Source organism: Podarcis cretensis (genome assembly GCF_951804945.1).
Source record: "Podarcis cretensis genome assembly, chromosome: 3".
NCBI lineage: Eukaryota > Metazoa > Chordata > Lepidosauria > Squamata > Lacertidae > Podarcis > Podarcis cretensis.
Window position 1 is genome coordinate 8,012,534 of NC_137172.1, and position 16,515 is coordinate 8,029,048.

The window sequence follows — 16,515 nt, forward strand, 5'->3', positions numbered from 1 at the left end:
TGTGTGTTAGTTTATGCCTTTCTGAGACATGGATACCCATTGTGGACAATTTGCAAAGCTACAGAAATCTTTTTATTTCTAAAGTTCAGGTCATCCATGCCTGTTCTTTACATGTATACCACAAATTGTGCTCAGGTTAAATAACACTTTTCTGCCAAGACCCGGTCACCTCACCTCAAAAAGGATATTGTATAGTTGGAAATGATTCAGAAGAGGGCATCCAAAATGATTACCATATTTTTCGCTCCATAGGGCGCACCGGACCATAGGGTGCACCTAATTTTTAGGGGGTGGGGAAATAAAGAAAAAAAAATATTTCCCCCCCCCAGCCCCAAAGAGCAAAAAAGCCAAGACAGCGAGTGGGATCCATCCCGCTGGCTGTCTTGGTTTCCTCTTTAGCCACGCGCAACTTCTCTAGCTGGGAGAGCCTGCGCGCAGTTTTAGCTGCGGGGCTGGGGCAGGGGAAGCCCGAGCTTCCCCCGAACAGGTCCGAGAGCGGCAGCAAGGTTGAGTGTAGCCTTGCCGCCGCTCCCGGAGCTTGCAGGGCTGGGGGCACGCTCCATAGGACGCACACACATTTCCTTTTCATTTTTGGAGGGATAAGAGTGCGTCCTATAGAGAGAAAAATATGGTAAGTGGTTGGAGTGACTTCTCTATGAAGAAAGGGTTGCAGTATTTCACACTTTAAGGTTTAGAGAAAATACAAGTAAGAAGTAAAATGATAGAAGTTAGTAAAATTATGCATGGTATGGAAAGGGCTGATAGAGAAACCCCCTTCTTCATAACATTACAACTTGTGGACTTCCAATGAAACTGATTGCTGGAAGATTCAGGACAGATTTGTGATTCAAGGACCCTCCCCCCACGCTTGGGGATAAGAAGGCCACACGGACACAGTATTTAGGTTAATGGGCTAGAAAAGGCCACAACTTTATTGATTACAGCATGTGAGAGGTATTGGCTTAGGCACCGGAGAAACCTCAAAGTTCAACTCCGCCCCTCAGGGAGGGGGGAGACTAAAAGGGGGTTACCCACCAGTAGGGGGAGCCTGTTGATGCAAATACAACTTTAAGCTCTCTCCTGATATCACCGAGGGTCGCGCCATGGCCCCCCGCCACAGCAGGGCATTGGAGAGGATCCACGGCCACTGGATTCCTTTAATGGAATACCCATAAGGAAGGGGTAGGCGATGGCCACACCCTGCCCTTCCATACAACAACCACAGATTCCAATGCCTAACCGCCAATACCAGAAAGTTGTGAAGAGTTGCTACAAGGTAGGCGAAAAAACCAAGAGGCCTGTGCCAATTTGCCAATTGGGAAAAAACTCCTACCAGGCCCCTCGGTCAACCAAGGTGACCAACCGAAGGTCCATAGCAAGGTCATTCAGAAAGGATGAAATAAAGGGAGGGTGGGTGGGTGACCTGATGGAAATGGCAGCACAATGAGGGGAAGAGCTGCCGCGGCCGCATTTAGGCGGCCAAACCCCGCCCCCGAGCTTCCTACTGATTGGAATTCTGACCGGGGAGCGGGCGCGTCAGCAGGGATGATGGGCAGGGGGCTGGCACGCCCTCTGCAAAGCATGGGAAAGGCTCCCGATCACAATCCGTCTCCTCCGGGAGGAGGAGACGCTTTATAAAAGGACACCTTCACACAGTGTATAGATAAACTATGAAACTTGCTCTCACAGAGGGTCAGAGTGATGGCCACCAGCTTAGATGACTTTAAAAGAGGATTGGACAAAATCATGGAGTAGGGGGCTACCAGTGGCTACAAGCCATGATAGCTACTCTGTGCCTCCAACAGCTGGATGCAACAATGTACCTGAACACCAATGGCTGGAAACCACAGGAAGGGAGAGGGCTCCTGTGCTTGAATCCTGCTTGCATATTTCGCACAGGCATCTGCATTCAGCCTCTGTGAGAACAGTATGCTGGACTAGATGGGCCATTGGCTTGATCCAGGAAGCTCTTATTACATTCTTATGTTAGGGTGTGAACTGTTACTTTAGGTCTCATATGAGATAGGAGATGTACCAGGGTCATAGAAAGTTCAGGAAGGATACCTTTCATATTATGCCTGCTTCACTGTTTTAAAAGTCCAGACTAGTAACCCTTGTTACAATAGGGGTACATAAAAACCTTCATGGCGTCCAAATTTTCCCCTCCCTTCACTGAAACTAGGCTTAAAATGAGGATTCTTTTGTAGCCAATAGAATAGTTTGCAGTCCATCTTTCAATGCGGTGTGTCCCCTTGATATTTTGTCCAGCTTGCAAATGTGCCCACAGGTCAAAAGAGATGAGTGATCCCTGGTCTATGAGGTAGGCTTACCATCTTCATGTGCTGACCACACAGGTCCACAATTGTATCTTTAAACAAATATTGCTGTTCTGAGAGTTACTCTTTCTAACCTTATTTCCAAACCAGTGAACCCTGAGTACAGTCGTGGGGGAATACAACGTTAATGTACCGTATTGCAGTTCCTCTTTTGGGCACATCATGCATTTTAAAGGAATAATGCAATAAGCATTGGTGCCAAAATGCATGTTGCATCATGAACATAATGTGTATATATGAAACCTAAGCATGGAAACCCTATAAATGGAAGAGTCTCCAGCTTTTCAGATGACACTCTAACTTGACTGTACACTGAAGCGTTGACCATGCAAAACTGCTCTCTTTTCATAGCTGCCCTTTCACTGATGCTCCTGGTATCTTCAGGTAACTCATACATCAAAATTACAATTAGACATAAGTTATGGAACTAAAGAATAAGAGGACTAGTGGGATAAAGGGAAACACAGGGACCAAATAAACCCAGCACCTAGTTTTTCACTGTGCTCAATTAGAAACCAGGAAGCAGGTCATTAAACTTTGCAAATAGTGTTCAGTTGCAGGGGGTGTTTTTGGAAAGGGGGAATAAAATAAACAATGAATTCTTTAGGGTCTTTTGCGTTCATTCCATATGGTCTCAATTTGCCTAAGAATTTAATTTTTAACTGCTATTGATTTTCTTTTCTTTTTCTTGATAATATTTTTTATTAGTTTTCAATTACAATCCAATAATAACCTCATTATAACAATACCAATTTATAATAATATTGTTAATACCTGTCATTCAAATACTGAATTATATAATTTTGAAAAGGCCCCCCCCCCCCCCCGCATGCTAGAATTGATGGTTTGGGGATTTTCTTTATTTCTGTATTCCAAAATCTTATTAATTTAAATTACATTCTGGTCATTATCAATAATCCCTTATACAACAACTGCAATATTAATGACTTCTATTTGTGTTGACACATTAAATGATTTACAAAATTATAAGTAAGGCACTCAAACTATATGCTTGTTCTTCCTGTGTGTGGCAATTATTGTCTGTGGTGTTTCTTCCTGTCCTTGTAAAATGTTATGTCTATTTCCCCCCTGTTGTTGCTGTTATCTGTCATGCCTTGGGCAGAGCTGATATCTCATTGTTGTTCCCAAAATTTCTCCCCCACACTGTCCTGAGCTTCGATGTTTTTCAACTTTAGACCTGGTGTTCACCTCTATGGATGTGGGTGATCTGACTCTAAGTAAACGTGAAACAAAAGAAGTGCCATGGTGAGATCACTTCCTGGTTGTTTGTATTGCAATAAATCTTCAACCCAAATACGACTTGCGTGCCATGTTATCAAGACGGCAGCCTGGGCTCCTGACAATGAGGACTGGCAGGAAACTGACCTGCCGATTATCCCAAAGTGCATAGCAACCTAAGCCAGAGATTTTGCCCAGTGGGAGTTTTTTGCAGTGTTGTGAAGACAAAGAGGCAAGAAGTGCTCAATGTACTAATCTGCATGCACTCCTCAGTTCAGTTCATTAGTTTTAGCAATGAACCATAGCAGCCAGAAAGTGGAAAGAAAATACATGCAATTAATTTTTTTAATATAGACACTGAAAAAAATTAAAAATATGTTTCCATCTGGCTGGACTCTGAATGTACAAGCTACTGTATTTTACTTCTTTTTGATGCTTCAAGACTTTGTTCAAATTTGTTCATTTGTAAATTTCCATTTGAGAAATTGTCGAAATTAATAAACTACAGGTCATTGGCATTTTTGTGACATGAAAGTTTGTTACTTATGGGGTGTCCCCCAAATACGTGTGTGTGTGTGTCTGTGTACTGTCTCTTTGTGTTAACACATAAACCTAGTAATCACAGAATATATATTTTTTTCTCTCTGCAGATTTGGTTCATGGTATGGTGGAGAGTAACTTTTGCTTATTTCAGCAACTGATATTACTCAGATTAATAGATTGGTCTGCTCTTGTTCGGCATCCAGAAAATACTTCAGTAGAATTGAATTTTTTGAAACATCAACAACAACAACCCTGTATACTATTTTGAATAAAATGTAATATGTTGCTGGAAAATGTGTGTGGGTTTGTGTTCTTCTGAGACGTGAATCCACTGTTGGGGAGGATTTGCAAACTTCCAGAAAGCTTTTTATTTGTAAAGTAAAGGATACCATCAGGTCCTCCATGTTGCTTCTCTATGGGTATACCAAAAATTCTACACAAGTTTTCTGCCAAGACTCCCAAAGTGGTTTAAATGCCATTTGGCTATCGGTTGGCCAAAAGCCACCACTTCATCTATATTAACACATTTCTCTGAGGTATTATAAAAAACTTCTCAGTGGGATGCTGTCATTGACTGGGCGACAGACTGTCCCTGTTGATGATAGGCAATCCGTGATTAGTGGGTTTGGTGCAGGGGCTGAATGGATGGTATATGAGTGGATTCCTTGCCTTTGGGCCTTTGAAGTTCCTTAGAATTCTCTGATTCTGCTGGAGATGCTACCCAGGAATTCTAGATGGATGGGAACTGCCTGAAAGGAAGTGCAGAACTGCCCTTAGAAGAGGCCATCTATTTAGCAGGCTTGTAACTATGTATAACAAAGATACTAGCTCACTTACTTTCTCAACTTAATCCAGGAGGCTAGGAGCCTATGTGACATTTTAGATACACACCCAACGTTCAGGTTGTAAATGTGGTTCATCACCCAGCCTTTCACTTTAATGTGATATTGGGTTTTGCATGACTCACCCCTCCACCCTTGAGAGGTCGGAGGGCTGTGTACAGGTTACAAGCTTTGACTGGTACCTGTTTATATGAAAATTTGCTATGAAAAGCTACCCTATCTGTGTAAAACCTTCTCTGCATTTTAGTTCCACCTCCAGTAGTTATTCAGGACCAAATTATATCTCTTAAGAACAAAGTTGTGCTTTCCCCATTCCCATTCATTGCTATGGGTTTTGGTGGCTCCTGCCCTGTGGAATGCTCTCCCATCAGATGTCAAGGAAATAAACAACTATCTGACTTCTAGAAGACATCTGAGGACAGATGTTTAAGTTTAATGTTTTATCATGTTTTTAATATACTGTTGGGAGCCACCCAGAGTGGCTGGGGAGGCCCAGCCAGATGGTATAAATTATTCTTGTTGTTGTTGTGGTTGCTATTTTGTTGTTGGTGGTGGTGGACATAGCAGTCGACACAGAGATTTCACCAAGTGGTTCTTTATACTCAGCTGGAACTAAACTGAACTGCAAACAGCTCAGCCGGCCTGCTTTTATAGGCAGCCGGATGTCGATATTGTAACAATAACAACCCAGTGTTTCCTGCCTAAATTAACTTACGTGGACCTGAGTGATAACTATATACACAATACCCCTGGTGGCCAGGGTGAGAACTTCAATATATAACGCCCCTCCCCACCAAGGTAAGGCATTTGTTACAACCATAGTGGTTCCATTACATACAGCAATACCCTAATTGGTTTCAGTAAGGCACATAAGCATATTAATTGACCCTATAGCTTTACATGTGCAGTTTTTCTGGTGAACATAGTCTTTTAAATAAGCTGGGCACTTGGAAACCCTGCCAGACCACCGAGGGCCAGTACCAGAGTCTGGGTGGCCGCCCGATTCTGGATGCGACTGTGGTGCGAACAAATGTGGTATTGACCCAGAGTTCCCTGGCTCTGCTGCTGTCGAAGGAACTGCCACAAGCAAACTTGGTGGACAGTCAGGCACGGCAGTTCTCCAAGTCTCTGGAGAGCCAGGCAGACCCACTGAAACAGCATGGCACGGCTCCATGCCTGCAGTTTGTGAGGAAGATGTAGGTAGAGCCTCGCCTTCCATTAGTGACCGCTCTGGAGCTGGGGCCACAGTTGGGGGCACAGCAGTAGTGTCCAAATCCCCAACCCTGCAGCTTAGCTGGTCTATGTGCCGGTACCACAAGCGTCCATTCTCGAGTGCCACCTGGTACGAACGGGGCCCCGTGACTCCCACTACCATGGCCGGCACCCATGGAATGTTCCCCACAAAGTTCCAGGCAAAAACCTGATTCCCTGGAATAACGGACCACGGCACGTTAGTACAGCCTGGGGGCTCCAGCCACACCAAAGTGCAGACGGTCAGGTGGAGACTGGAGGCGGCAGCCCATAAGCAGTTTGGCCAGGCTCCGGCCTGTGGCTACATGAGGGGTGATGTGCTGCACAAGCAAGTATTCAGTGACCCACTCATGCCAGCCCCTCTGTTCCAGGCACGCCAGTGCCTCTTTTGCTGAGCACACCATTCTCTCTGCCTGCCCATTGCTGGCCAGGGGAAATTGTGCTGTTAGGGCATGGCAGGTGTTGATGGTGCAGTCCTGTGCAGATGCAGAGGCTACATCGGTGGCCAATACTGGTCTGCTGGGAGGTCCTCAATTAGGAGGAGTAATGAAGCAGGAGCCGGGCCTCCACAAGCACTGGAAGAGGGCAACGACTGAGAGCGTCGGCGTGGCCCATCGATTTTCCCGGGCAATGGACAAGCTGGTAGCTGTAAGCTGCCAGAAGGACAATCCATTGCAGCATGTGTGGCGAGAGGACCGGGGGAGTTGGTCGATCACCGACGATGAGGCCCAGGAGCGGCTTGTGGTGATGAGGTTGAAGATTCTCCTGTGGAACCTCTTTACTCCAGCCACAAGTGCCAGTGCTTCCTTGTTGAGCTGGCTGTAATTCCATTCAGCTGGAGACAGCATGCAGGAGAAGTAGGCAAGCGGTGCTTCCCTACCATCTGGAAACCATTGACTGAGGACGTTGCAGGCGAAGACCAGCGGCCTGGCTTCACTGTACTGTACCAGCACACTGTCTGATGAGAGGAGGGCTTTGAATGCGTCGAAAGCCATTTTCCGATGACCCCAGGACCACGGTACCTTCATGCTGAGGAGGTGGTGTAGAGGCTCGGCTAGCATTGCTTCGTGGGGCAGGAACATGTTGCAGAAGTTCAACAGCCCCAGGAACACCTGCAACTCTGCCTTGCTTTTTGGAATCAGGGCCTGCTGAATGGCTCAGATCTTGGATCCCATCAGGTGAAGACCAGAGGCGTCAATAAGGTAGCCCAGGAATTCCACCTGTGGAACGGCGATCTGGCACTTTTCTTTTCTCACCTTGAGCCCAACCTCCTGAAACCTGGTCAGCACGGTGCGGATGCGCTCAAACAGCTGCTGATTTGAGTCTGCGGATAGCAACACATCATTGAAATATGGTACCATGCCTGGAAGCCCCTGCAGGAGATGCTCCATGAGGCTTTGAAAGATGCCAGGAGACACACTCACCCCGAACTGTAGCCGGCAGCACCGGAACGCCCCTCGATGGGTGACGATCGTCTGAGCTTCAGCATCATCATCGTCAACAGGCAGTTGTTGATAGGCTTGGCCAAGGTCCAGTTTAGCAAATACCTTGCCATCACCCAGGGAATGCAGCAGGTGGTGGATGACGGGAACCGGATAAGCGTGCTACTGAAGCTCCTTGTTGATTGTGGACTTGTAGCCTGCACATATTCTCACTGACCTGTCCAGCTTAACAGATGTGACGATGGGGGTTTCCCACAATCAGCTCCAAAACGCCTTGTGCAATCAGCTTGTCAAATTGTTCATCCACCTTAGCTTTGAGAGAGAATGGAACCTGGTGTGACTTTAGCTTGATGGGGCAACTTGCGGATCAACGCTAAAGGAGATGGGAGTACCAGTATATTGGCCCAAAGTGCTGTCGAAAACCTTAGCAAAGTCTTTGATTAGGCCAACAACCTCCGCGTCGGAGATGCAGTTGATGCCGGTGACTTCCAGGCTGAGGGCATCATAGCAGTCTAGCCCTAGGAGGCTAGGCCACAGGCTTTCAACCACCACCAATCGGAGCAGGTTCGAAAAATTCTTGAAAGCAACCCTGAACTGGCCGATGCCTACCATGGGGATGTGGTTTCCCTGGTAGTCTCTCAGATATATGCGGTGTGGGTTGAGTTGCCTCTTGGACAGCTTGGACACGAGTCTTTGATGGTGCTCCAGGATATGACAGACAAGGCAGACCCAGTGTCAATCTCCATGTCACAAGGAGCTCCTTCGATGTGCACAGTGACATGTAGCTTGCGAAGTGTAGGCAAATTGGATTGGCCAATCGTGAATCCGGACAAGCAATGGCAGTTGGTGAGGGCGAAACAGCTTCCGTTGGTGGACCAGGGTGAAGATTTGTTCTTGGGAGACGGTGAAGGGGCATGTTGGATGGAGTAGATTGGCAGGCCTTAGCGATGTGGCCCCTTCTGGAGCATCGCCGACAGATGGCGTCTCTGAATTGACACTTTGTATGGAAATGATTGCCTCCACACCCAGCACATTCTGATTTGTCCTTGTACCTCTTTTTGAACTTCCTGCACTCCTGCTTTGTCTGGTATATGTCATTGCCTTTGCTGGGGGGTGCTATATTACTGCTGGCCTCCTCATGGTGCACTGGGATTAGCTTCTTATCAGGATGCAGGCTGCTGTCCTTGAGAATCTCCTGGGCGAAGAGTTCAGCAGCTTTTGAGGCCGCAACCTCCTCAATGGTCTTCTGCAGTGTGAGGTCTGGCTTGGCGAGAAGACGGCGTTGCAGACGGTTGTTCCAAACCCTGCAGACAATTTGATTTGAGTTCTAAGTCTCAAAACTCACAGTGCAGTGCGGCCTTTCGGAGGGTGGCGATGTAGCTGTTGATCGACTCCCCCTCTGGCTTGTCCTGGTGGTAGAACGCATTGCAACAGCAATTTTGTATGGCTTTGGAGTGTAGTGGTTTTTGAGCTTCACTTTTAGCACGTCCCATGGCGCTGCCTGGACTGCTAGTGGTGTGACCAAAACTTGGGCTGTCCTGAACACCTTAGGCCCACAGAGGCTGAGGAATAGGCCCCACTTATGCTCCTTTGACCCTTCCATCAGCTTGTTTGCTTGGAGGTAGCAGGTGAGCCGAGCAAGGTAGAAGTCCCATGATTCAGAAGCTGGGGCAAATGGCAGTAGAGGCACAAGTGAACCATTGTTCCGATGATGGATGGAACACAGTGCTCTAGCCAGTACAGTCAGCTCTTAATTGGGTTCTGTTCAGCGATTTCGCTAAGTGTTTCAGCTCAGTGATTCCCCTCAGTGAGTGTTTGAATCTGGCTGTGCTCTGATGTCCATCCGATCCCACCTTCGCTGCCATTATTAAGTTGTGGGTGGACATAGTAGTCGACACAGAGATTTCTCCAAGTGGTTCTTTATAGTAAACTAGAACTAAACTGAACTGCAAACAGCTCAGCCGGCCTGCTTTTATAGGCAGCCAGTTGTCAACATTGTAACAACAACAACCTAGGGTTTGCGGCCAAAATTAATTTATGTGGACCTAAGTGAAAACTATATACAAAATTCCCTTAGTGGCCAGGGTGAGAACTTCAATACATAATAATAATAATAATAATAATAATAATAATAATAATAATACCATAACTTTTTATATTTTTACTTAGATGCCAATGGTGAAACAGCATTCCCCACCACCCAAACAATCCTTAGGATTACCACTGACAAATGTCAATAATTATTAAAGGTTTTATTTTATTTTTGAATGGGCAAGGTGAATAATGCCAGTCCACATGGTTGAAGCCAGAAGGGGATCTCAAATTCTACAGCAAGAGAGAAAAACCACAGCAGAACACATTACAACTTCCCTGTCTTCTAAGAGACTTGATGTCCTTAGCTTCTCCAAAACCTAATGTCCAAGACTTAATGTTCAAAACTTAACATTTACTTACATGTACGCTTTTTGGATTAATGTCCCTTTGAGAAGGAGAATGATGAAAGAAAAGCACAGTGCCTTATTCTTCAAGAGATAAGGTGTTCCAGGGAGAGGAAGCACTGGGCAGTACATTAGCTGAAGGAACTTTTCAGGGTTCCCTGGATACAGAGATATATTGTATATTACTTATATTAAGGACCCTGAACCATGCCTGTCCCACCCCTCCTGACTGTATGTGGCAAAGCTAAAATTTCTACCATGCACCTCGCCATTTGAGTAAACTAATGGGATTTCACTCCTGTTGCTGTGATCCCAAAATGAGGATTTTAAATATTTTTCATGCTTCTTCTTCATATGGAAAGTGTCCAGGGACACACAATAGCATCATAGTATGATGTACAGGAATCATGCTTTCCTGAGAGGAAGAAAAGTTTTGGAAAAATTACTGAGGCAAGAAGGGGTCCATGGCTGCAGTCCATACATATTCTTCAATTGGTAGGAAGAAGCACAAAATGAGGTGCAACTTTGGAGATTTCCTCCACTATTATCTGAAGAGAGCATTGCTGCTTTCCTTGTTGCCACGGCTTGTATTCATTCTTTGGACTTAGCTTGTAATATTTGTAATGCATTGTAGTCTTCTACTACTTTGTACATGCTTACATTGACAGTCATTGTTGCTTTTAACAATAAACCAAATGAGGAAGGAAGAAGGTAAACCAATACCAGGTTGCCTTGTCATTGAATATACAGTATCAGCTCCATCTCCATCTCCATTTTCTAGAGCAGCAGCAGGGGTCCAACACCCAGAGAGGATAATTAGAGCCTCTGAATACCACTTGTGGGTGTGGCACACTACTGTGGTTATGTCTTGTTGGTGGGCTTCCCATGTGCATCTGGTTGGCCACTGTCAGAACAGGATCTTGGATGAACTTTTGGCCTGATCCAACAAGGGTCTCCTTTTGAGAGCCAATGTGGTATAGTGGTTAAGAGCGGAAGACTCGTAATCTGGTGAACCGGGTTCACGTCTCCGCTTCTCCACATGCAGCTACTGGGTGACCTTGGGCAAGTCACACTTCTCTGAAGTCTCTCAGCCCCACTCACCTCACAGAGTGTTTGTTGTGGGGAAGGAAGGGAAAGCAGAATGTTGGCCACTTTGAGAGTCCTTCAGGTAATGATAAAGCAGGATATCAAATCCAAACTCTTCTTCTTCTCCTTTTGGTCACATCTTCTTGCCAGTCATGGGAGCAGTGGTGCCAGAAAATCTGAGGACTGCCTCATCAACCGAAAATGCACAGCAAACTAATCAAGATATTTTGCCCAGTTCCCCCCGAATACTAAATGTGGCCTTATTCTTTAAAACAACAGCAACAAGGAAACCTTGTTTTAAGACAAAGAGACTCAAAGTGCTCACCATACTAATTTGTACATACCGTTCAGTTCATTTTACTACTTTTAGCCACAAACTATAGCAGCAGGAAACAGGAAGAAAAATACAATTTAATGAAAACACTAAAATTATTGAGCTGTATTTTACATCTTTTTGGTGCTCCAAGACTTCATGAGGAGTACTGGACTTCCTGCTATCGCATCCAGTACTTTTAGGATACCAAATCCTAGGGCTGACGTGTAAGTGCTGTTTGCAGACCTATAAATACGTGAGCATGCAGTCTTTTGGAAGACAGAGGAAATTGAGAGCACTCTTGGTCTCCCTTCTTTGGTTTCCAGCTTGGCATTCCCAGTCAAACTTCAGTAATGCAGATCAGCATCTTTTACATCATTGCTCTTTCAGCGATGCTCTTAGCTTCTCCAGATAAGGCATAGATCAAAATCAGAATGCTCAGACATAATGTGAAAATTGGGATTCGTTAATTAGCATGGCTTTCTCCTCCACTTCTGCTAAAGACTTTTCCTTCAAGGCTAATATGAAATCCATATGGTTTGATTTATGATGCTCCCTCTCCTCTCTCTTTCTAAACCTCTCTCTTTCTCTCCTTCTGCACCTACTCTCAACACTTCCCTCCTTCATTCTTGTTTCCCTTGATCTATTGATCATGCTGCTGCCCTTCTCAGACTCTGCCCCATCATCCAATCCTGTTCACACCATCTCTTTGCTATGCTGCCTGATCTATGCTGTCGCCCTTCTCAGACTCTGCCCCATCATCCAATCCTGTTCACACCATCTCTTTGCTATGCTGCATTTTCCAGATTTATGAGGGTGTGTGTAAATGCATTTTGAACACGAGATAAGGACTTCCAATATAAAGGATTGTCTGATATTGATAAATATTTGGCTTTTGCTGCCGTATGAAGTGCAAAGTCTGATGTGACCAAATAAAGTTCATTGGCAGAAAATATTGAAGAACAAACAAGGGGAATCAGGGAAAAGGTTTGCCCTGGAAGGCGATTGTGTGACCTGTGAGAGCCCTGAAATAACAGAGACAAGACACCAGACATTGGTTTAAAGCAGGCCAAAACTTTATTGACTGCTGTAGGCAAGGCAGGGTTGACATAGCTGTAGGGCAAGGTTCAGTTCTTCATTCCACTTAGCACTTACTGATATGGTACAAGCTGTTGGGAAGTACTAAGCCCCTTCCTGGATGTCACCCTGCATTGAAACCTTGAATACTGCAAGCCAAGCAGCCAAGCCAAGTGAGGATTTCAGACCAGAAAATCTGGAGAGTCAGAAAGGATAGAGGAGGAACTGGAGAAGGAATGGGAAGAGTGGGAGAAGGAAAGCTTTCCTGCATTCCTGAAGAAACTGTCCCAGGGATGAGGAGGTGTCACTGCCGTGGCCAAGGAGGCAGGAAGGTGAGGGCAGCAGCCAGAGGCAAATCTGCTACCCCTTCCAGATTGCCACTTGAGGCAACTGCTTCTCCAGAGGATTGGCCTTGTTCACTGGAGGAAACATGTAATCCATTACGTTCCAATGTCATTCCCAAAGTGGAAAGCTCAGTGCAGACATACTAACACCTTGTGAATGCTGAGTTTCTGAAAATTCAGAAGGGCAATACATGTTGAGCTCTGGTATTCTTATGAGAGGGTTAAAAGGTAGTCCACTGAAGGTCAAAGAAGCAGTTGCAATGGCAGGTGATAATGGGGTCAGGAATGGCAGAATATGGAAATGCTTTCATACAATAAAATAAAATTTCTCTATCTAGGATTTGTCCATGCAGGGGAACCTCGTCAATGTGTGGATATTGGTGGGACTTGTGGGACTGAATGTGAGAGGATCGTGCGGAGTGCAGTTTGTCCTGGAGAGACCATATGCTGTGTACCGTAAGTTTCCTTCCTTGTTTTTCAAATCCATGGAACTCAAATGGAACATGTATTGATAAAATAAAATGCTTAAAGCAAATTAACCTCAAAATTTAAAACGACCTGATTTCTTTCTTTCTCTCTCTCATGTTTAAATTTATGCCCATTGATTAATTATTCATCTTTATTGCGGTCCAAAGACCCATAACAGAGATTCAGAATACAGATTCACACAGACAACCCCCTGGGAGAGGAAGACCAAGACAATATTTGTTTAGTCTTAAGTATGATGGTCTTTGATATGTATGACTACCAAAAGAAACTTTGCCACGACCACTGTGGTATCATTAGACTTGTCGTCCAGAAGATATTTTGTATAGTAGGCTTCAGATTTACCCGGCCGATTTGCCAGTAGGCGTTTAACGTTGATTATCTGCTCCCAGTTAGTGGGCAACATTTATTTCATATCCTTTTTCAATTGCTTTTTTTTTAAAATACAAAACTTTGTAAAGCTTAGAAGGGACTGCTCAACGTATGTGTTATGTTATTTTTACACTCACTTTCATTAATATACATTTTCTCTTCAACTTGATGTCTCACTAAGAGTTTTCTAATATGGTTGCAACAAAACTTAAAATACCACCATATACTTCCCATTTCCCCAAGCAGTAAGAATCATGTATGATTTGGGCCATTTTTAAAGCATTTGCTTTATTTACAATTAATGAAGTGCAAACCATCCAAAATCTTGTGCCCTTTAGATGTTTCGGAATACAAGTTCCCATATCCCTGTTGTCAGGGCTGCCCAAGGTCCCAGCTCACAAAGGACCAACGCCAGTCCGTTGTTATATACAAGAGTCTTTATTGAAATGCAGTTTCGATTTCAAAGCCGCGGCGTGCAGCCCTACGTCTTAAACCCTAGACCGCTGAAGCTCTGTCTGAATCTCCACCCCCCAGACACCAGTTTAAGACTCTAGCCTTGCTCCACCTCTTCCTTTGCTCTTTCCTCCTCTGGGTCCGCCTGTCCGCTGGGGTGTTGCCCTTTCTGGACTCTTCTGATGCTGAGTCCCCGGATTCTTCCCCCTGCCTCCGGCGTGCTTTAGAACCTGGCTCCCAATCCGTGCTTCCTGCTGTCCCGCGTGCCTGTACATTTGAACTTGGCGCGCGCACCCAGCCAGCAACCTTTCTCCTGACCGTTATACTGCTCCTGTCACTGCTTCCCCCCTTGGGGGGGGCTAGCTGGACCTGACTTCCCCTCCGTTCCCTCACTCTGCGATAGGGGCGTGGCCAGCTCTGACTCATCTTCTCTCCCTACTGGAGGAGACGCTGGCCCTGATTCATGAGACTCTTCCCCCCCACTCCGCTCTGGTGGGGGAACTGGTCCTGATCTCCCGCTGCTGCTTTGGGAGTCCCTGCTGGCCCCTTGCTTCTGGTGTGTCCCCCCTGGGACCCCCCTTGCCCTGGCCATCGGCGCCCCCCTCTGGGAATCTTCTGAATTGCTGGAGAAGCTCATGGAATCTCTCGGGCCACTGTCATACTCCCCTGCACTGCCCTCAGATTCTTCCCCTTCGCTCTCCGTTTCCTCTCTCCCCTGTGTCTCTGCTCCTGAACCCCTGACACCTGTCCATATTGATTGGGGCTCACAAGTATTGTAGTCCAAGACAACTTAGATATGAGTCAATGTTCAGACACTTTTAGAAAAAGAATAAGAAAATGAGCTTTTTTATGATTACCTGGAGGAGTTGGGGTTGGTGGGTGAATGCGAATAAGTGGAAAACTTAGTTTAATGCTATTAATTATATTTCATAGCCCCTAACATCAACATTAAACTATGTTTTTAGCAACACATACAATGCACATACCCTCAAACATTTCTCTGATGGAAATGGAAATGTCCTATTCCATCATAATAATAATTATATTATTTATACCCCGCTCATCTGACTTGGTTGCCCTAGCCACTCTGGGCAGCTTCCAACATACATAAAAATGCAATAAAACAAAAAACATTTTAAAACTATTCTATACTGGGCTGCCTTCAGATGTCTTCTAAAGGATGTATAGTTACTTATGTCCTTGACTGGTGGGTCACATAACTCCATACCTTCCAATGAAAATAGGGACATCATACCATGCCCTCCAACATGTCTCCAATGAAAATAGGGATGTTTTCAGAAAAAGTGGGACATTGCGGGATCAAATCTGAAACTGTGAATTTGGGACTGTCCCTAGAAATTAGGGACACATGGAGGGTCTGCAGTACATTGAGGCCATGCATCGTGAGATGTTTTTAAAAAACCAAGATCCATCTTTCCTTTTGAGCATCCATCCAAGGGCCCCATCCCATTGGTGCATGGAACCAGAGACAAATGCGGGTGTGGCAACGAGAATAATTCTGACTTTGTATGCATGCACGCATGCATGCATCTCCCTATCTTCCTTCCAAGCAAGAGGAAGGGATTAGTTCAAGGACACGTTCCTGGCAGGCAAAGTAGATCCAGTATTTTGTGTTACTTTGAGAGAGAATGTGTAGATCGAGCTGCCAAGGGTCAGATGGAGAGGTCTGGAAGGCCACATTCAGACCCTGGTGTTGAGTTTCTCCCCCACCCCCCACCCCCCACCCCAGTTCAGCCTACAGAAATGTGTCTGTGTGTGCACTCTCTCTATTAACACTTAAACCTGTGAATCACTAAAGAAATCTCTTTCCTTTATTCAGAAATCCTTCCAATCAAAATGGAAAGAAACACCTGCTTCTTTCAGCAAAGGATATAACCCAAAGAATGAGATTGACGTGCTGCTGATTTGGCCTGCGGAAATACTTCCATGATGTGGGAATTTTGAGAAAATTTGTGTACTATTATGAATAAATATTTGATATGTTGCTGGGAAATGTGTGTTAGTTTATGCCTTTCTGAGACATGGATACCCATTGTGGACAATTTGCAAAGCTACAGAAATCTTTTTATTTCTAAAGTTCAGGTCATCCATGCCTATTCTTTACATGTATACCACAAATTGTGCTCAGGTTAAATAACACTTTTCTGCCAAGACTCACCATTACTGCCAGTTTGGTTTTAATGTCATTTGGCCTGCAACAATAACAACACATTTCACCAAGGCATTAGGAAGAACCATGATTAGTTACTTTGAGGAAGAGACCTATCACAGA

General features: G+C 45.2%; 1 long non-coding RNA gene across 1 annotated transcript; it reads left to right on the forward strand.

Annotated features, from left to right (window-relative positions):
• The first annotated feature begins 13,180 nt into the window (after nt 1-13,180).
• On the forward strand, nt 13,181-16,236 carry LOC307212087. The gene is made up of 2 exons (XR_013836812.1): nt 13,181-13,367; nt 16,063-16,236. It is a non-coding gene; the product is annotated as an uncharacterized lncRNA (long non-coding RNA).
• The last annotated feature ends 279 nt before the right edge of the window (nt 16,237-16,515 follow it).